Genomic DNA, 22,330 nt, shown 5'->3' on the forward strand with positions numbered 1-22,330 from the left:
TGCTGCCATACATACCAGAAGGCCCGGGAAGGAGGAGGAAGGGAAGACAAAGCAATTAGTACTGCTAGCCGCTGATGTAATGATCAGTATCGACAAGAGAAACCACCCTAGTAATACCTGCCACCTCTGTGGACGTTAACCCTATGCAGACCAAACCTTGCAAACTTGAAAAAAAATATATTGTTGTTATCAAGGACGTGTCATACTTGTGAATATATCTGTGCCACCGAAAGAGATACGGCATCTTTAAATTACGGGTAACGTAGATAAAGAGCTGGAGCTCGGCCAAGGTAAAAGTTGTAAAACTGGATTGATTTTTTGCTACAGCTTGCTAAGGGCTCCCCAGAGCCAGGAGGCAATGTTCAAATATAATAATTGATAGCCTGAAAAAAATATTTCTGATAAGTGTGCAGAGGTAACGCAGAGCCCTGCCTGAGATGAAGTGAGCCTTTGTGCTTCCTCAAACCCGGCGACCAAAGTGACCCAGATCGGCTGCTGCGCTGCTGTTGGGTCTCTGATTAGAGCCACCAAGAGCCTCCTGCTCCCGCCCGCCCCACCTCCACCCCACAAGGCTTCCAACCTCCTCTTGCAGGCTCTGCAGCTTCCTCCAGCTGTAGAGAAAATGGTCTTAGCCTTCAAACAGGGGCATTTGTTAAATGCTGTTGTGGAGAAGTAATTATCCGACAATCAGACCTGTGTATGTGTGTGTGTGGGGGGGAATCGCATTCGTTAATATCACCTTGGGATCCCAGGGGACAGAGGGGTTCAGGCTAATCTGACCCCTTTTCAGTCTTGCCTTGGTGAGCTGACCACCTCACGCTGTGAGTGTGTATGTCTAAATTGCTTGGGATTCAATTGAACACATTAAAATTTAAAAAGGATTTAACTGAAATTTTTCAATAGCTTCTGAGAGGGGGGATAATTTATTAGCTTGGAGTAAATTAAAATCTCAAGCAGGGGTAAAGACTTCCAAGATTGCTTTAATACATTTTATATGCTTTCAAAAGAAATGTTCTTTTAAATGGTCCAAAAATCAGCTAATTTTGTCCTATTTAGCAAATTACCTCCTAAGGCCACAATGTTGAAAAACTTAACAATTATTTTTTTTAAAAGCAAAAAAAAAATAATGGAAGGGTGGAGAAAATCATATACTTTCCATAGGAAACAACCAAACCCTAAATTGCTGTGTTTTTTATATGCCACAGTTAGGATTTTTTTTTTTTTTTTTTTTTTACCTTTCTTCATTCAAAAGTCAGTGAAACATTTGTGTTACCTTCTGCCAGGCCACACGGGGACCTTTTTCTACATGGTGATTGTAGGCATGAGGCGCGTGGAAGGTTAATGAAGGGCATTGGGAAGCAGAGTCCCATGGCTCGGCTGATAATTTATACCTTTATTTCAGGCCACATTCACCTGTGGAGCAGCCTTGGAGGTGAGTCAGACTTGTTGCCCCCGTCAGCTCAAGAGGCTCTACCAATCCTGACGTGGAAATTTCTTGCTTTGAATTTTCCGTGGAATAAAAAGACATCTTCCCAAATCCAACTGACATTCTGTAAGAAGAGAGATTTTTTTCCTTATCTCTTTCACCTTATTCTTTCTTTCATGTTTTTCTTTTTTCTTTTTTTTTCCACCATAAACAATAGTTGTTTTGATTTGCATTTTGAAGGATTTTCTTAACATGCTGTGTACTGCTCTCGATTTGTGGTCCACTGGGAACTGTCTTTCCTCTGTCTGGAATGACGAGGCAGTGAAAAGAAAATTTTCTTTTCTGAGCAGTACTTCTGTTGTGGAATTCAGGGTAGAGCATGCTGGTGACCTTTGGGGGCACTTTAGATATGGAATGGTTTGAAGTCATATCTATGATCATTTTAGAGACCATTTAGATTCCAAACTACATCCTGTAACATAGATATAAATATAATACAGATGCACATACACAGAGATATCTGATTAAACATAAGATAGATATAATAAAGAGCTAGCAGGATAAAATAAGGGAGAATTAAAAGGAGCATGGATTAGCTAGTCTGAGAATCTTGTCCTTTCTAATCAAGAATTCATGATTTGAGAGTCAAACCTGTATTCTTGGTACACGTGAAATACAGCCCAAGGAAGCAGGCAAAGATACATGACCCCTACACAGCTGTGACTCCCAGATTCTTGTTGCTCAGTTTGAAAAAGTGACTGCTTCTATCCAGGGCCTGTCAAAAAGATAAAAGTTAGCCCAAACCTTAGGATTTGGGACCAGTCTGAGGTCTGAAATTATCACCCAATGGAAACAAGTACAGATGATTTTTATGGTTGGTTGACTCAAAGGGCACTTGGAAATTTGCACCTGGAGAGGGAAGAAGGATAAATTATAAGGATTTCAAGCTTAACAAACTCTTCCTCATGTTTTGTGAACCCAGTATGTGTGAAGCCTTGCTTGCAAAATTTACCCAGTAGTCACCATTACTCATACGGAATGGTGATTAATCAACCCCAGGTTTCTTCAATTTTCTTCAACATTTCTGTGTTCTCTAGTTCATTAGTATCTTTTATCTTCTCATTTTTTCCTTCTATTTAGATTTATGCTTTTTTGAGGGGGAGGATACCAGGGATTGAACTCAGGGACACTCGACCACTGAGCCACATTCCCAGCCCTATTTTGTACTTTATTTAGAGACAGGGTCTCACTGAGTTGCTTAGTGCCTTGCTATTGCTGAGGCTGGCTTTGAACTCATGATCCTCCTGCCTCAGCCTCCTGAGCCACTGGGATTATGAGCACATGCCACCACTCCTGATTCTTGAGATTTATTCTTTTCTAACTCTCTCTAACCTAATAGGTTGAACAATTAGCTCTTTAATTTTCTCTTCAGATACTGGTTTATTTGGATCTTTATACCATGTTTCCTGTTTTTGACAATCTCCTTTTCTTACTGTCTCTCCTTTCTTTGATTTTATGTGTTTGATAGCATTTCTTTATTTTGTTCCTTGTCTCCTCCCTAGGTTGGTAAATGATTTAAGCATTTTCATTTAGATTCTTCTGCAAATTGCACTACAGGTGGGCTGACTATCCAGCCAGGAAAGGATTAAACTCCTCAGCTCCTTATGTGCGTGGCCATCTTCCAAGCCCTAACATCGTGGCTCATAAGTTTTTGTAAGATTTGAAAAATTTTAAACATTTTGCATTTTTTTTTCCTTAAAGAGGAAATAATACAAGCTCCATAAATTACATAAGCTTCAGGTCCCAGAAAACCTGGTTCTGCAATACCTGTGTGTGTTAACAAGCATTTATTTGGTGGAATAGAGTCTAAATTTATTAGCATTCCTTTCTTGTCCAGAGGAACAAAACTTTTTAGCTCTTACTTTTGTCTTCTGTCTTTATGCTATTGTTGACTAGTACTTTGAATCTTTATTTTTATTTTATTATTATTATGTTTTGGTACTGGGGATTAAACTCAGGCGTGCTATATAACTAAATCACATTCCCAGTCCATTTTAATTTTATTTTTTATTTTGAAACAGGATCTTGCTAAGTTGCCAAGGCTGCCCTCAAACATAGGATCCTCCTACCTCAGCCTCCTCAGTTGCTGGAATTACAGGCATGCACCAATGTGTGTGTCCAGCATACCTGGTATGTATTTTTATTTTTAATAAGTCTGTTTAGATTCATTGATAGTCACTTCTTTGTTCATTGATACTTGCCTAAATATTTACCCATTTTTAAAAATTATCAATGTTTCTCATAATTTTTAACTTTCGAATTTGACTTCTTAGATACATGTTCTTTAGTATTTCTTGCATAAGAGATTGTGAATGCTTTAATCTGTAATATTCATGAGAAAATATCCTTCTTTTACTCTCACATATAAATAATTGTTTAATGCATTTACATTGGCAGGAGAATCTGCTTTCTTCTGATCTCTATTCTATATGATTAAGTATCTATAGTCAGCACAGTTGCGTTTCCTTTGTGGATAATTTTTCTTTTCTCTCTACTTTAAAGATGTTCTCTTTGTTTTCATGGCCCCTAACTTCGTTCTGATGAGTCTGGCTGTGAATTTATTTTTAATGGCTTGAGAATTGGAATGCATTTCCACCATGAGGCCTCATAGTTTTCTTCGATTTTGGAACATTACCAATTACTTTTTCTTTAAATATTCTTTTGATTTTTTTTTAACCTGGTAGACTCTATACTAGATGAATCAGGAACGTTATTTCTGTTGTTTAACTCCTTTTATATTTCATCTCTTTATATATATAATGTGAGTGATTTTCTCTAATTTGTCTTCCCTTTCATTAATTCTTTTCTCAACTATGTCTAGTCTGCTGTTTAACCTAGCGAATGTTTTAAAATATAATAATGACAAAATTTTTTTCATGTTACTGAAGTCTCACATAGAGGTTTAGATATCTACAACTCCTGGAAATTTGTCATTTTACCAAGGTTTTCCTATCTTTCACCAAGTTGGGAATAATGGCTATGTTTGATGAGGAATCATTATGAGATTTTAAATAGGTGAGTGACATAGGTGTTGGCTTTTACTGTTATACAACAGGCATTTATAATATTTATCAAATATTTAAAATATGGTGTCCTTAGGCCTTTACTGCAATACCTAAGTTGATACTAAGCATACCTAGAATAGGGATCTCTTATCGACTCTGTGGGTCAACCTGGGTGCTGAGTAGGAGACCCATTTAAAGAATAGGAAAGTTGCTCAAAGTAACTCGATTAGGAAGTATTTCAGCAGGATTTAAGCTTAAGCAGTTTACTTCCAAACTCCATGCTATAAATATGAATAGCAATAAACACTTATCCAGTGCATACTATACTTCAGGACATTTTCTAAATTAACACATTTTTACATTATCGCAAAAATTCCATAAACCAGTTATTAATTTTACCCCAATTTAAAGGTGAAAAAAAACCACAAAGAAGCAAATCAAGACTTAGTATGTATAAACGTGGCTGTATAACCAATGTGATACTGCAATCTGTACACATGGAAAAATAAGAATTCATACCCCATTTGAATCAAATGTATGATATGTCAAGATCATTGTAATGTTTTGAGCAACTAATAAAAAAAAATTACAAAAAAAGACTTAGGCTACAAGCCACAGAACTAATAAATGTTGTCTTGGGTTTTGATTCCAGGCAGAAGATGCTAGAGCTCATCTGCAGAAATTATCCTTAGTGTTGGGGAAGAACAAAAGATTAGTTAGCTATGTGCCCTCGTGCTCAATAAGGACAAAACTAGAGTTTCAGCTGATATGATGGTCATGAGGATGGGGGAGAAGCAGATTTCAGAGCTGTGAAAGAGTTAAGACAAAACCACTTAGCTTCATGTAGAGGTCCAGAGAAGAGCCTGTGGGTCAGGGAGCACCCGAGGATCCCGAGGATTATTTTCTGGCTTCTGGCTGCTATTTAATCATAGTGCTTTTACACCTGCCCGAAATAGGGATAAGTGAATAGCAATAGTTTTGGATGTCAACACAGAGTTTGCTCTGTTAAAGAAACATGAGACTGAATAGTTTTGCTCAATCCAAGCCTTATTTTGATAACATTTTATGAAAGATTTTTTTTTTAAATCATACAACTCAGGAACAACTGTGGTGATTTTTGTAAAATGAATTTTCTGCAAATGCTCACCCCTCTGTGGGTAAGTAAATACTTACATTTAATTTCCTTTCAGGGAAGGGCAACTCACCACTCTTGTCTGATGTAATCTCATTAGCGCCTATTTCCCTGGGATGTAAAATAAAGTGATCATTTCAGAAGTAATTCACAAAATCCTCTCCACTGAGACCCTTGCATGTCTTGAGTGTTCTGATTATTGTCCTTTTTAAATGAGGATGAGTTCCCATCAACCAGTGGGGTCCCATAGAAAGGTGAATTACCAGAGTCCTGATGGATTTGTAGTGATCTCACCAAACCCATTTACGTGGCTCCTCCCTCTGACCAGAGATGTTCATTTTCCAGAAAGGTGGCCTGTGTTGGGAGGAACCTGGGGACACAAGTGGCCCACGGGGTGCTGAACCCCTCACCTTCTGCTCATTATCACAGTGCTCTGACCATCTGAGTTTACCCGTCACAGACTAATGATGTGTGCACCTGGGCGCAGCCACATCAATCACATTTTTCAAAGCAAAACTCACTACCTAAAAGTAACGGGTGAAACCTTCCATACAGATCTGACCACTGAGGGACTGCAAAGCTATCCTAGTGGGTGGTGGACGTGCTTCTTTTCTACAAGCCATTCATTCATCATCCCTTGGTCCTGGAGGATTGGAAGATGCCTAGGAATTCACATTCGTTAATTCAAACCTTTAATAATGCACTTCTCCTTCCTCATCGGGTACCCCAGCCAGCCTGCATGCAACTTACGATCCTGATAACCTAAACTGGCAGAGCCCTGCAGTGCCCAAGGTAGGAATTCCTAACCTGTTCTCATAGCTTGATCCTCAGCTCAGCGCTTGTGCCTGATCTCCCAGGAGATCTCTAAGCTTCTGAAATTTTAGTTTAAAAAAAGATGTGTATGTGTGTGTGAGAGAGGGTCAAAGTGCAGCTTTTTTCCTTTGGAGAAGATTCTTAATTGTTTTTAGACTCTCAGAGTGATTTGTGACCCAAAGCCTATGTATGCTCTGGGGCCTTAGATCAGTGAAGGAAATAAGAGTTGCCTACATATTAGCCATGAAACCTACTCCAAGTAAAAACTAACTTGCCGCAGTCCGGCTGCAGCAAACTAACGGGGGGGGGGGGGGGGGGGGGGGGGACGAACATCTTGTGTAGATTGATACAGCAGGAGTGGGAGCCGTTTATTGTAGGACCGGAGCGATATTTATACATTCCACACAGCTTATCTTAATTAGCATAAACTAGATACATCAGTCAACCAATAAGGAATCTCCACACTTAATGGCTCGCTGGCCTTACTTCACAAACCACTCCCTCTGGCAAAATGCCAGGCGCCATCCAGACTTGTTTACAGACCTTAACACTAACTTATCACATGAATTTTTTCTTCTTTTGGTACAGGAGAGTGAACTCAGTGACACTGGATCACTGAGCCACATCCCCAGCCCTATTTTGTATTTTATTTAGAGAAAGGTTCTTACTGAATTGCTTAGCGCCTTACTTTTGTTGAGTCTGGCTTTGAACTCGAAATCCTCCTGCCTCAGCCTCCTGAGCCTCTGGCATTGCAGTGTGTGCCATTGTGCCCGGCATGTCACATGATTTTTAATGATGGCCTGAAGAGAAGCTCCTCAACAAGGTATTTGCATAAGAACTCCTGGATGCTTGAGTCTGGGGGTATGTTGGGTGACAGAAGTAGCTGTGTTTCCACTGACTGCAGGAGTCGTCATGACATGCACCAGCCAGGGGGAAGTTTGATGCGGGGTGGCTGTCAGCACCCATTCTCCAGAACCCTGTGAGAGAGGACGGTTCTGGCTTATTGAAAGTCATTACTGACTTATGCCTAAATCGGTCTACTTTGAAAGAGAATCAAAGGGGAAATAATGACTTCCACTTTCTTCTGTTACCTATTCTGGAAAGATCCCAGAAATACCAAAGGTTGGATTATGTAAATAACCTGGCATCAGGACAGAAAGAAGAGTGAGAAAGGAGCCGGGTGCAGCCATGTGCGTCTGTCATCCCAGAGGCTTGGAGCCTGGGCAGGAGGATTGGTGGAGTCCATGCGTCAGAGGCCAGCCTGCTCAACACAGCGAAACCCCCTCTCAGAAACAAAAACAAAATAAACAGGGGGAGAGGAAGAGAATGGATGAGGATAGTTCTGTACCTGGCAAGTTTGTATCTGGAGGGTTCGGGGTCTTGTGGATATCATCTCATTTAATTCTGACAATAGTCTGAGAAGTAGCCGTATGTTATCATTCCAGTTTTACAATGGAGGCCAGTAACCTTTCGAGAAGTCTAAGGAAATGGCCCAGGGTCAGGCAACCACAGCCTTGGGGTCAGCACTTAAACCCAGACTGCTTGGTCCACACCCACATTCCAAGCTGGGGTTCAGCAAATGGTGGCCCAAGAGATAAGTCCAGCCTGCCACTGACCTTTATAAATAGGTTAGCTACTCTTATTTGTCTACCTGTTGCTCAAGGGTGTGTGTATGTCCCAGAGGCAAAGGTGAGTGGCTGGACAGATGCTGTTCGGCTCATGCAGAACTGGGCACAGTAGAAAATAAAAATGTGGGGCCCCTTGTTCACAAATTATTGAGATTTTAAAAGCAGAGATTCCATCTAAGTGCGGGGTCTTGTGCAGCTACATAGTTCCCATGCCCGTGAAGCCCTAATACTATATGGCATGTTATAGAAAAATGATGCCCACCTCTAAGGTTTTCTCATTCCCAGCCCAGGATAAAGCTTCATTGTTTCATAAATGAGCAGATAGGATAGATTTTCCTATAAATCTAGGTGGTCTTACAAAGCTAGATGATTTCATGTTGTCTTTATCAATGTAAACAAAGCAAAACAACTACCCTTTAGCTTGTGGTTCTATCCTTGTCCATTTTTTTTGGTAGTAAAATACCATTGTTTGATGAAATGATAGGAAGACTAAGTGGCAGATATTTGTTTATCTTATGTCCTTAATTGGCAAAATAATGAGTTTATTACCTTATGTCAAGAATCTAATTTAAAAAAGATTACTGGTCTTGTAGTCACTAGAGATGCATAATGTGAAATGGATAGACCAAAAGCAACATGGCGTTGGGTAAGATATGGAGGGACTGCATACTTTCACACACATGAGTGAATAAATGCTCTGTGTCGAAGAGGTATGTGGAGCGAGGACTAACTCTGAGGTAAAGGCAGGGAGAATGAGTTGGAGAATAAAGGGAAAATCATGAAGTTAGATGAGAGAAGGGCTTTGCACCAACTGTCTTTCATGAGAAGTCTAGAACTGAGAATCCAATGAACTGAACTGAACTCCCATCGCTGAGACCAAAACACAGACCACCCTGGGCCTGAGCCTTGAACTTCTGACTTGGGAGGTAAGCCCCTAATGCTCCCTGGAGCTCCCTGGAGCTCACTGGGATGCACAGACCCCACCCCTCACTGCTTCTCAAAGCCAGCAGATGAGAGCACTTCATGGTTTGCAAAAGTCTTCCTCTTTTGGATCTCTTGGATCCTACTGTTGTTGATATTGCTACTCCAATTTATAGGCAAGAATCCCGAAACTCCAAAAGAGTAAGATGATGCACCAATGCACAAAGACTGGGCAGAACCCGCAGTGAGAGTCGGGTCTGCTGACCTCCATCCTCAGGATTTTTCTAGTCTCTCCCAAGAAAGTCATGTCCCTGAGGGGGTGAGGTTCCTCATGCTCTAGGGTGAAAGCGCAATTCGGAAACATCTGCTTTTACAAACAAATGTATTGGTGACATCTCTGAATTTTCATTTTCAGTGAAGCATTCAGTCCTCACAGTCTTACCCTCTACCTCTCCCTTTGTTGTGTTTTTTTTTTTCCTAGTCTGATATGTGGCTTTATTGAATTATAAGGCCCAAAGTGACCCTGAGTAACAATTCTAATTTTATTCCAGGGTAGGACAAAGTCAAGTGATGGTAACTTTGTGCTGAGTAAAAACATCAGATCCAAACCTCCTTAGTGGACCTTCCACGTCAGCAGCCAAAGGAAAAGGCACTTCTTGCTCAAGGCTAACTTGATCCTCTATTACTCCATTCTGATTCCATTTCTGTCCTCTGGAAAAACAGCTGCTCCCATCCCAGTACATACTTACTTGAAGACATTAAGTTCTCTGCCCTTCTTTGGGCTAATTAAACCAAGAGCCTTTTGCATTTTCTCATAGAAATTATTCATAAGACTTTAATCATTTTTGTTTTTCCCTTTTTGGATACCCTAGAGTCTTCTTTCTGTCCCTGGCTTCCTCTTAGATGTTGTGTGGCCTCTCCAGATGCCTGAGCATCTGGATTGATGGTCTCAATGTATTGTCCCTGGACCAATGTTGAGGGCCACACCCGAGTCAAGTCGGGATGATGCGTGGCATTTTTGCCAAAGTGGTTGAGAGGTGAGCCAGCAAGCCATTGAGATGATGATGGTTATGTTAAGCTGTGTATTCAGTTGTATATTAGACCCCTGCTGTCTGCCTCAGCCTGCTACTTTGGAGTTCTTGGGCTACTTTGGAATTCTCCCGTGGATTCCTGGGGAGTTCCTTGGTTGGGGAAGTGCCAGAGGAGGGATTTCCGGAGGAGGGATTTCCGGTTGGTGTGTGGTGTGTCCCTGGAGAAGGCCTCGTGCCTGCCTGGCGTTCGTGGGAGTTCGGAAATAAAGTTTGTTCCTGCTTGAGTGGCTCGTGATTTGTGCCCAGCCAAACTGTGGCAGACCAACATTTGTGTCTGGTAGAAATACAAATGATCAGCCCTCACTCCAAAACCTGTGGAATCAGACACTCTGGGAATGGGACCCCATGATCTGTTTTAGGGAGCTCTTTCAGGGGACTCTGATGTACGTCAAAGCTGGAGAATCATTTTGCAGTGGTCTCTTTCCCCCCCTTCCATTGTGGTGTGTTGGTGATGGTGTCCACATGACTCACACCAGCCCACAAAATGATAGAGAATGTTCTATAAGTCTTGGAGGTGCTTGTGTGGCTTGGGTGGCCCTTGAGCTCTGTGGACCAGCATGAACACGAACCAGATCCAAGAGATGATGGAGTCACATGGAGCAGAGAGCCGAGTTTGTTTCAAAAAGGTGGAAGAAGCATGGACTTTGAAGATGACTACTCTTCTGGACTCCATGATGGATGGACAACACGTGATACAATAAGAAGGAAATACTTGTCCAGTGAGTGGACTGGACAGTGGATGAACACCGACTGCTAGATATAACTAACAAAATCAATAAGTGGAGAGAAACAATGAAATTGTTCTTTAGGGGTAAAATAAATGACAGCAGATTAGCGAATAAAGCAGGTTAATTATACTGTTTCCTTGCATTAAACCCTGTCTGGAAGGAAGCCTTAGCATTGGCTGAGCAGGTTGATGGTGTCAGGACCAGCATCTCAATAGAGAAGAAGCTGCCACTGCTTGAGTTGGTCCCTACTTAGGTCTTTCAAATTGAAGGTATTTAATAAAGGGAGTTGTTTACATAAGCATTGGAGGAGAAGAGAACCAAATGGGGAAGAGAAGCCCTCCAGATATCAGCAGCATCAGGAAGGACAGAAGTGACAACTCTGAGACATGCTCTGTATAGATTCACGGAGGTCCCTGGCAGATCTGAACTCAGATTGGATTTTTCTCTTGCTCACAAATGCTCTCAGTGTTGATATTCTTTATTTCCATACAGCCCCACCAGTTGGGTCTAGACTACCCACAGCCAAACTGTTTGCATCCCCAACTCTTTCTCTCCCTCTACTTCCAGGATAACCCACTTAGATTCACCAACTGACTCTTTCTGGCACCATTGGCTAGTGAGATCCATCAACCGAATAGAAATATTTTCTGAAAATATTTATTGATCCACTTCTACAAAAACGAGTATGTTCATTCATGTCAACTTATTTGTTTTTCTCTTTCTTTTCATCCCCCTTCATTGCTAGTGGGAAGATATAGTGAGCATGCAAAAGCTCAAAGATAGATAGATGGATGGATAGATGGATAGATAGATAGATAGATTGATTGATTTCCTCAAATAGCATTGTAATTTTACATTCTTTGCTTCAAGATTTGTGAGGGGAGAGCCTGAGGGAATTTCTCTGGAATGCATTGTCCTGAAGCATCAGTCTTATGTACACATATCCCATCTTGTAGCTTTCACTACAGACCTTTAAGAGCAACATCTTCCCTGTCTTTAACTTCCAATATCTCCTTTGTTATATCATCCTTTTTGAAATTGCAGGGTTTTTTTTAACCTATTGTTTACCTACTTGTAATAATGTCTCCTATTTGCTTTTAATATCTCATTGAGATATAATTTGTTCATCTTCACAATACCCATATACAGTGCATAATGGTCGAATCAGAATAATGATCATTTCTATCTATTCAAGCATTAATCATTTTTGTATGCTGAGAATTTCATACTTTTCTAGTCGTTTTGAAATACATGATAGATTGTTTTAATCAAGAGTTACCCTGCTGTGCTATAGAGAAACCAGAGCCAATTCTCCTCTCCAACTGTGCTTTGGTGCTTGTCACTGAATGTCTCTCCAGGCCTCCTCTTCTCTGCCTTCCCAGTTTCCGGTGACCCCTATCATTCTGTATTTCTGTGAGATTGACTTATTGGTTTCCATAAGTGAGTGAGAACTGTGTGACTTGTTTTTCTGTGTCTAGCTTATTTCATTTAACATAGTAACATCCATTTTGCTGTAAGTGACAATATTTCATTCTTTTTATAGATGAATAATATTCCTCTGTATCTATGTACCACATTTTCTTTATCCATTCAGTCACTGATGAGCATCTCGGTTGAGTTCATATTTCACTATTTAATAAAGTTATTTTCTGCTCAGTCAAGTTGAGTTGCTTCTACTATCTTCTAGCTTAAATCTAAACAATGTCAATCATTAATAAACATGGAAATGCAAGTATCTTTATGGTGTAATGACTTCATCTCCTTAAAATATATATCCATTGGTGGAACTTCTAGATCATGTGATAGTTCTAGTTTTAGTTTTATAAGGAAATCTCCTTGATATTCTTCATAATGTCTATACTTATTTTCATCACCACCAACAGTGTATAAGAATTCCCTTTTTTTCCACATCCTCTATAGCATTTTTTTTTTTTTTGGATGATAGTCATTCTGTGATGACATGATATCTCCTTGTGGTTCAGATCTGCATTTCTAATTAGTGACACTGAGCAATAATGCCTCATTTGTACACTCCATATATTTTAAAGCATTTTTATATTCAGTATTTACGTTATTTAATTTTTATTTATTTTTTTTGTTTTCAAAATAGCCTCGAAGGTAGAGAAGATTTTATCGCCCAATTTTAAAAAATTAATTTTATTTATTCTAACTCAATTCAATTTTTCATGTCTCTGGTTGAACACAAAGTAGAGTCACACCATTCGTGTCTTCATACATATACTCAGGGTAATGATGCCCGTCTCATTCCACCATCTTTCCTACCCTCATGCTCCCTCTTTCCCACCCTCCCATATGTAAAGTTTGTCTATTCCTCTCATCCCCACCCCATCCCCATTATGAATCAGCATCCTTGTATCAGAGAAAACATTCAGCATTTGGTTTTTTGGGGATTGGCTAACTTCACTTAGCATTATCTTCTCCAACTCCATCCGTTTACCTGCAAATACCATGATTTTATTCTCTTTTAATCCTGAGTAATATTCCATTGTGTATATATGCCACATTTTTTTATCCATTCATCTATTGAAGGGCATCTGGATTAGTTTCACAGTTTAGCTATTGTGAATTGTGCTGCTATAAACATTGATGTGGCTGTGTCCCTGCAGTATGCTGTTTTTAAGCCTTTGTGTGTAAACTGAAAAGTGGGATAGCTGGGTCAAATGGTGGTTCCATTCCAAATTTTCTAAGGAATCTCCATACTGCTTTCCAGATTGGTTGCACCAATTTGCAGTCCCACCAGCAATGTAATAAGAATGTGTCCTTTCCCCCACATCCTCACCAACACTTATTGTTATTTGTGTTCTTAATAGCTGCCCTTCTGACTGCAGTGAGATGAAATCTTAGAGTAGTTTTGATTTGCATTTCTCTAATTTCTAGAGATGTTGAACTTTTTTCATATATTTGTTGATGGATTGTCTATCATCTTCTAAGAAGTGTCTGTTCAGTTCCTTAGCCCATTTATTGATTGGATTATTTTTTGGTATCACCTCATTTTATAGATGCAAAAACTGAAGTCTAGTCAGGCATTCAATGACTAGTGGAAAGATATGTAAGCATTTTTGACAGGGCTGAAGGGAGCCCTAGTGACTGGAGCCCACTCTCTTTGCAAATTCCACATTGAACTTCTCATTGTGATCAGGTTACCCTTGAGTAGAATGGCTGAAATTGAGGAGTGTGGGTTTAGATACCTGGATTTAAATTCCACATCTAACCTAAATGTTTCTATTAAGTAATTTTGTTTCTATGAGCCTCATTTTCTCATATTTAAAATGGAATCAAAATAGTACCTTTCTTATAAGATTGATGTGAAGATTATTTTGGATACTACATTTGCAACACTAATGAAAAACTGCAGCTAGGCATATATGAATGAGTCAGAGACCCTCTGTAATGAAGTATTTCTTATTCTATGAAGGTGTGTGTATGTACCTCCATGTGTGTACAGGGAATGGGGATTGGTTAGAGTCTACTTAATAAGGTTAGTTTCTTCCCGGTGAAGTTGAGTTACTTCCGTTATCACTTAACTTAAATCTGAACAATTTCAATTGTTAATAAGTTTCTTACCAGGAGGCTGAATGCTTTAATAGATCTGGATATGGCTTATAAATCTTAACCAGGAAAATTTGAAGGAACTGACTAATTCTTTCTAAAACATTTTTAAAACTGTGGTAAATTACAGATAACATTACATATAAAATTTACCGTCTCAATCTTTTCTATGTGTCTTCTTCAGTGGAATTCAGTACAATCACACTGCTGTGTGCCAGTCACCATCACCCATCTCCAGAATGTCTTTATCTTGCAAAACTGAAACTCTTTCTCCATTAAACAATGACTCCCAATTCCTCCAGTCCCTGAAGCAGTCTACTTTCTGTCTCTATGAAGTTTATTATTCTGGGGACCTTGTAAAAGTGAAATCACACAATATTTATCCTTTTCTTCATGGCTTACATTACTAAAATATTGTCCTCTAAGTTCATCCATATTGCATGAGTTGTCAAAATTTCTGTCCTTTTTAAGGCTAAATAATAGTTCACTGCATAGATATACCACATTTATTTATCCATGCACCTGCCAATGAACACTTGAGTTGCTTCTAAGTACTGGCTATAATGAAAAATGATTCAATGAACTTGAATGTAGGGGAAACTAAATAATTCTTACTCAAAGCAGCCTTTTTTTGAGAAGTGGATAAAGAACAGAAGCTTAAGTAGAAAATAATGTAGTGCAGTGGTGCTACATCTGAATTAATTAATTGCATCTAGTTAGGTTGTAGAGACAAACAGAAACACCACATCATATGCTTTGGGAGAGGTCAAGCATGAAAACAAAAATCTGAAATTGATAAAATCTTTAGGAGAGCAATTTTTTTTTCATTAAAGTGGTGAATGATATCTGATTGCAAAGGTCAGGGGCAGTGTACCGAATTTTCCAGACTCATCCTTAAGACAAACTATGGAAACTCAGTAGAATCCCCTTGGCAGATAGAAAGCTAGAAAAGTCAGGGGGAAAAGCATGAATTGGAGAAAAATTCAAGAATCAGCATTTTATGAAGATAATCTCTAAAAGAGATGAACAAATAGAATTCAGGGGGCCCTTCCAAACTGAACAGAATGCAGTTTCCAATGGGTGTCTCAAAATACTGGAAGTAAATGTAGTTCTTTGAAAATGGAGGTCAGAGAAAATCTCTAGTGGAGAGATCAAAAATCATTCAGAAGGCATTGACTTATTTTTTGAACAAACAATACAGAGCACTCTCACTGTGTTTTCCAAAAATGACCCCACCAAAAGCTTCCTATCTGGCGTGCTTCCAGAATCTTGTCATACTCATAGTGGGAAGCAGAGTGTAAGGCCTCTCCCCTTGTATCTGAGTACTCGTAATTAAGAGAGTACATGTAAGGATGTAATCTTAAATTGAGTAAGTAGTCTGGAAAGAGAGTGGAAATGAAATCAGAAAGGGCTTCGTGGCTTCTGATTTGCTGGTGGAATACTGTATAACTCAAAGCTCTCGGTTGTCATGGAAGGCACTTGCCTGTCTTCAGATGCCATGCTGAAAGGAAGCCCAACTAACCAGATGGACAGAGACCACACTGGAGATCTTGAGATTAGGCCAGAGGAAAGGTGCTCAAAAAGTCCCTAGCTCCAACATGTCCAGGAACTTCATGAGAGATCTCAAGGCAGAACCAGTGAAATAACGGGTCAGCCCTTTCCTAATTCCTGATGCATAGAAAATGAGATATAAAAATGATTGATGTTTAAAACTGCTATCTTTTGAATTGAATTCTTACTCAGCCTTGGATAAACAGAGCACTATTTGGGGGTAAGTACTATTTTTACAAACTGAAATACAGTAGTTTGAAAGTACAAGAGCACTTGCTGACAGGGGTTTATGTCCTATTAGAAACAGAGGACAGAGATAAATTGGATCAACACCTGCCAAAGAGACAGAATGGAATAACCAAGAATAATGGGAGAGAAAAACAACCAGGTATAGTTTGGTGTTTGGAGACAAATTAGAGAGGAAAGTACCTTGCACAGAAGGTAAGCACCTGTCTTTCCCTGCTTCCTTCCTATTGGATAAGAAAGAACTTGAGAAGGGGAAGGATTAAGAAGAAAAGTTGAGAGTTAGAAGGAAATGTGAGTGCCTCTTGGGATCAAGTGTAATTTGGAGGATGCAAACGTGTTTGGGTCCATTTTCTAGAGATGAGTTAAATGCTGTTGCAATAATCTCCCTTTTGGGGGCACTCAGGGGTCGTGCTTCCTTCCAGGTATGTATTGTTAAACAGTGGTAGAATGATCCTGGCTATAGGTGCTCTGTGGCCAGAACAAAGGGCAAAATAAGGGTATGATTCCCGCAGCCCCTGCACAAAACGTATAGTATTTTATTCTTCCTACTTTCTCTGCTGATGAATTTCTTATAGAATTATTTAATGACGTGAGTTCAATGGGCAATTTTAAAATCTACTTAATTTACCATTTCTTTCCTCACTACTGTAGCTCAAAGGGCTGCATCCCATACAGCAACCGAGCAACCTGAATGTGGTTGAGAGAAAAATCATCCGACATCAGACAATTAATCCTTAAGCAGGCTCCACCACTCTCTCCCTGAACCCCAATAGCCATGACAGAATGCTAGGGAGTTTCAAAGATCAAAGCAAGAGTGAATCGCGTTTAAGCAACAGCATCAAACACAGCTCGTGCCCAGTCTTAGAATGCCCGCCATGTCTCCAGACGTCCCACAACGTGAAGGGAATGAGTTTTACAGGGCAAATGCAATAAACGCAAAGGAGCAAAGGATGTAATCTTAAATTGAGTCAGTAGTCTGGAAAGAGAGACATGAAGAATACGCCAGTAGCATCGGAGAAACTTGTTACTGTAATAAGCTCAGGAATCGCATGTGCAGATCTCTGACATTAGTGAATATATATCAGTAAATTAGGATGACTATGAATATTCAGGATGCTTCTGAATGGACCAACCACAATGACTGACAATAGACCAAGTGTGAGGCCAAGGACGGAGTGGGCGGGATTGAGGACTGAATGAACAGGAACCCCGAGTCCCAGGTCTGGCTGATATATTGGATTCACTCCTCTGAGCTCAGCTCCCAAGACATTTCTCTATCAGGGCAGCAGCAAAGCAGATAGATAGCAAGGGGGTCTCACCCACAGGTGAAATACTCCACTCCTTCCAGGCAAGTTAGAGTGGCTCATCATGTCTTATGGCAGATCAATTTCAGAGCATCTGTTCCTGGCATTGAGCAAACCGGTAGGTCACAGTTTCAAATCCAGGATCGTAATAACTGAAGGGCATCATCTCGCCTGGGAAAGACTAGAGACAACTTCTGCTCAGCCTCAAATGAAATCAGGCTTTAGTCTCAGCTCACCTTTATATGGAGAAGCGTCCACATCACTCAGCAGATGCTGACAGTTACCGGGGAAAAGGTAGACACATGTCCCAGGTATTCCCTCCTCGTCTTGATAGATGGAGATGATGAGACTGTGTCTGGTCATACGGATGGAAAGCTGCAGGCATCCAAATCGTCAATGGAGCCCTTTCACAAGCATAAAATTCAAACTGGAGAGAGAGAGAGAGAGAGAGAGAGAGAGAGAGAGAGAGAGAGAGAGAGAAAAGTGAGACTCAAATTAGTAACCAAACATGCCTCTGTTTCCTAATGCTCATTCAGACAGAGGTTCAATGGCTGGAAATTATTGAAATGAGGCAGATGTCAAGGGATGCTGCAAATACAGCTACTTCCCAGCAGCAGTAATTGTGTGTCTGCAGTTGCTGGATCCTTGTTAAAAATCTCCACATTGTGAAGAGTCCTAAAGTACCTGCTGGTGCAACTTTCCTCTTTGTCGCCGAGTTGAACAAATGAAGGGAGTTTAAATCCCTGGGACTTGCTGGAGGCTGAATCTAAGCAGCATTTTCCCAATCATTACATTCAAGAGAGTCCTCCTGCCCGCCCCCTCCCCACTGCAGTATCCTTGGAGATGGACTTGCTACTTGCTCTGCACCTACCTCCCATCCAAATGGATGGGCTCCATTTGCATTACACAGGAAGAGGATCAGTCTCTGAAACATTCGGTTTCTATCCTGGGTACCATCAGGGTTGGTTTTCATTTTTCATACCAACAGATGTATGGCATCTATGCAGCGAGGAAACATTCAAGCTGAGCCTTGGATTTTGTAGCTATTGCTGTGTTTGAAAGGCAGCCCCAAACCAGACATTCTTAGTTCTGAATGAGGTTGAACATGGCGGCCGTGGCCAGGGGGGGAGAAGGGGGGACGGGAATCTATGCCTTTTTTCAAATCTAGATCCAGAAAGATGACTTGCAATGTTTTATTGATTCCAAGAAGGACACCTCAGGTTGAACAGGAAGCTCAGCAAATATATCTGATTTGGGGCAGGGGATGGGGTGGGACCATCCAGAGATGGCAAACTGAGATACATAATGAAACTAGGGGTTTATAGAGTGGGAAAAAAAAAAAAAATTCTTGTATTTAGTGAGGATGTCTGACCTGACACAACTCTGTATTGTAAAAATGCTGCAGCTCAAATGAGAGTGTTTTCCTATTTCAGTGATGTGCCCTCAGCAAGAGTGGCATAGCCCCTGAGGGAGGCTGGCTGTAGGGATCACTGTCCTACTTCTCCACCATCCAGAGTCACAATGATAGGACACGTCATTTGGCAGAAGTCCAACCCAAAGAACATCAGTGCTTCAGAAACACCACCTCTAGTATTTATTTTGAGATCATGAGCTTATTATTTTATGTTACCTATTGAAACTAAGGTCAAAATTGAAAATATGAAAGAGAGAACAATTTGTCCAATTTACCATGTGACCTTATGTTACTTTAGAGCAAGATTATAAAAGACAAAAATAACTTTTAAAAAGGCTTTGTTAAAATTTACATTAATCTTCACTGCATGGAATATGTTACTTGGAATGTATGGATTTTCTTCCCTCTATGTCCGTGAACACCACACACAAAAAAATGTAAAGTTATCTTTCATATATGGTTTTATATACACTTCAAGAGATCACACATTTTTAAATGTAAAATTTTAAATGCAATATGAGGCATATTTTCAACTTCACAAAAGAAACATTTCATAATTTTGTAGGATCTGTTCTAGAGGAAAGAACAGCTTCCCTACTCATGAATTATTGGTTTCTTCTACATTGATTGTCTATCTGGTTTCTTTTTTTCCCATTTATTTTTAGTACTTTCAGAACCAATGAATACACGTGAAATTCAATGTATAAGGAATTTGGTTATCAATTATGGTAAACTGGTAAAATTCAGACTCCGTACATGAAACAACTTCTACAAAACAGTGCAAGGAGTTGAGCTGGACAGGTCTTCATAACAGCTGTGGGTACACCATGGGCAATCTACTAAAATCATACCACTTCAAAATCAGTGTATCCATTTAACTTCAGGAAAATATGCTTAGAATTTTTTAAATTCTATGATCTGTAAGATTTAGTCATGTGAAGTGTTTTTATCATCACTTAGCTAAATTACTTATATGTGAAAATTGTATTCCATTTCAAACAATCCCTAAACAATGGATGGGATGGCAAAACACTGTTTCTAGAAACACCCCTAGACATTATATAAAAATGCCTGAATTGAGAGTGTCACAGGTAACGTACATATAGAATATCACGTTGACAATTCATGTACTTTGTTAATTCTTCTCTGGCTCGGTTGTGTAATTCTCACACATCTAAGAACCAAAGCAGGTATAAAGATGCTCAGAAAAGGCTTGGTTATGGAACAGATTGGAATTTGGGTTTTAGTCATCAAAGATGTGATAAACAACACTGGGCATTAATGCAGAAAACAGATTGAGCTTTTTAATGGGACATCAAATAAGAGTTTATTAGCATCTATTAGGTTCAACCCAAAGCTCAGGAAATAGCATTAATGAGCATCATATATCAGTCTGTCTGTTATTAGATAACAGTATCCCTTAAAACTAGCAAGCCATATAGTACTTTATACTTTTTTACCTTTATCTTTAGAATTAGCTGACATTCTATCCTGTTACACTGGCCTTACTATTAGTAATAGTGAACCAATTTATAAACCCATTAGTGACACTTTTTCCAGAAGATAAAAACAGTCAAAATTATCTGGCAGCAATTAATCTTAATGGCTGTATGCAGTAAACAGCAATGGGCTAATTCCAGCTCTGTCAGCCCCATCAAACAATCCCGCATTAGGCAGCTTTTCAGTGATCCATTAAGCATATTCAGAACAACAACAAATTCAATGCTGAAGGCATATGCACTAAACATTACAACAGTGATCTTCTGAAGCCATCATTATCTCTTAAATAGTACTTCCCCCATGTATTATCATTATGCTGTACATTAGAAATACTTTGATTAAACTCCCTTAATTCATAACAGACAGCTGCAGACCATTTATGCAGTTAATCTCAACACAACAGCTATTGAGGAAATATAACAAATGAAGGCTGTAAACTGGAAGTCATTACTATGAAAGATACTGGTTTTTCTAGCCCTCTTAGAGCAGAGTGCATCATGAGAATGGGCTTGGGGCCTACAATAATGGGAATGAAACCATTAATGACCTCCACTTCCCTGAAACATCTGCCCCAGAGCTGGATTGGAGGCCCAGCACACATGACCAGTTTAGAGGGGCCCTGTTTCCTGCGGATTGACCAGTCCAAGGGCTCAGTGGAGAAGAACAAAACTATGGTTAACTTGGATTTCCCAGTTTGGGTATTCAGAAGTCAAATTTCTAACGAATACAGATAATCTCGCTGATTTCACGGAATCCTGGCTGTTCAGCCTGAAAAACTATTCTGGTTGTGTTTTATCATTAGCATTAGCTTTGGATTTCTTCCCAACAAGTAGCGTCTTTTTAAGTTGAGTTCCTAGTACTTGAGTTTACGTACTTTAAAAAAAAAAGTCTGTCTCAAAATTTCTCTAGAAACTTTCTTTCTCATGTGGAATTTTTACTTAACAATTCAGAAGAGTTTTGCATTAAAAAAAAATCCCTCCCTCCAAATTCAAGACTTCACAGCCGATTTCATGTTCTACTGATTGAAATATGCACTGGCTGAATTTGATGAACAAGAAATCTGTGTCCATTTCCCCCATACTACACCTTCACAGACTCTTTCCTTTTCACAGGTAGAGAAACCATAAACATGTGCATGAATGGGCTCTATGTGCCTGGATTTTTTTTCCCCTCATATAGAGTTTATTTCAGAATCCTAAACCACAGACGCCGTGTCTACCTTTTGATGAAATGGCCGAGTAATTAAAACATAAATTTAGAGTCCCCTGCCAACTCTGACAGTGCTTTCTGCTTTGGGGGTTAGGATAAATGAATTAAATGTTGATTCAAAATGCAAAGAAAATGGTTGAGACAAGGTTTTCTTCAACTAATGATTCTATTATATCATGATATACTATATCATTATTATATGTTATATATTATGTTATATAGGATATAATTATACTTTTGCAATTGATGCTAAGTATATGGATAATTCACAAATGTGCTGATTTTCCCTGCTGTGGAATACTATCTTTTTTTTTTTAGTTGTTGATGGACCTTTATTTAATTAATTTATTTATATGTGGTGCTGAGAATTGAACCCAGTGCCTCACACACACTAGACAAGTGCTCTAGCACCGAGCTACAACCCCAGCTCTGGAATGTTATCGTTAGCTTTAACAAAATTATATCTTATATATAGAGAGTTCATTCTAAGTAAATATATTTTATTTACTATCTGTGTCTGTCCTTTATCCAGGAAACTACAGATTACCAGTAGGTGATATCTACATGCTAATTTCAAGTATGTTACCTAGGATTTCAAGAAATGTTTTCCCAAAGAAATGTACTATCCAATTGTATATACATATATACAATGAATATAAATAGTGATTACATTCCCCATCTGACCTAAAAGTCTCTTTAATCCACTGTAATGGCAGGGCTGAAATGCTATGT

At 39.5% G+C, this 22,330-nt stretch overlaps 1 long non-coding RNA gene across 1 annotated transcript; it reads right to left on the reverse strand.

Moving 5' to 3' along the window:
- Positions 1 to 2,049: 2,049 nt before the first annotated feature.
- LOC131423353 (uncharacterized) lies at positions 2,050 to 17,898 on the reverse strand. Its single transcript, XR_009224788.1, has 3 exons — positions 17,712 to 17,898; positions 5,665 to 5,734; positions 2,050 to 5,434 (listed from the first exon to the last, which is right to left on the reverse strand). It is a non-coding gene; the product is annotated as an uncharacterized LOC131423353 (long non-coding RNA).
- Positions 17,899 to 22,330: the final 4,432 nt, after the last annotated feature.

This window comes from Marmota monax, unplaced genomic scaffold (assembly GCF_021218885.2).
Source record: "Marmota monax isolate L192 unplaced genomic scaffold, Marmota_monax_Labrador192_F-V1.1 WCK01_AAM20220418_F8-fsc00271, whole genome shotgun sequence".
Lineage (NCBI taxonomy): Eukaryota > Metazoa > Chordata > Mammalia > Rodentia > Sciuridae > Marmota > Marmota monax.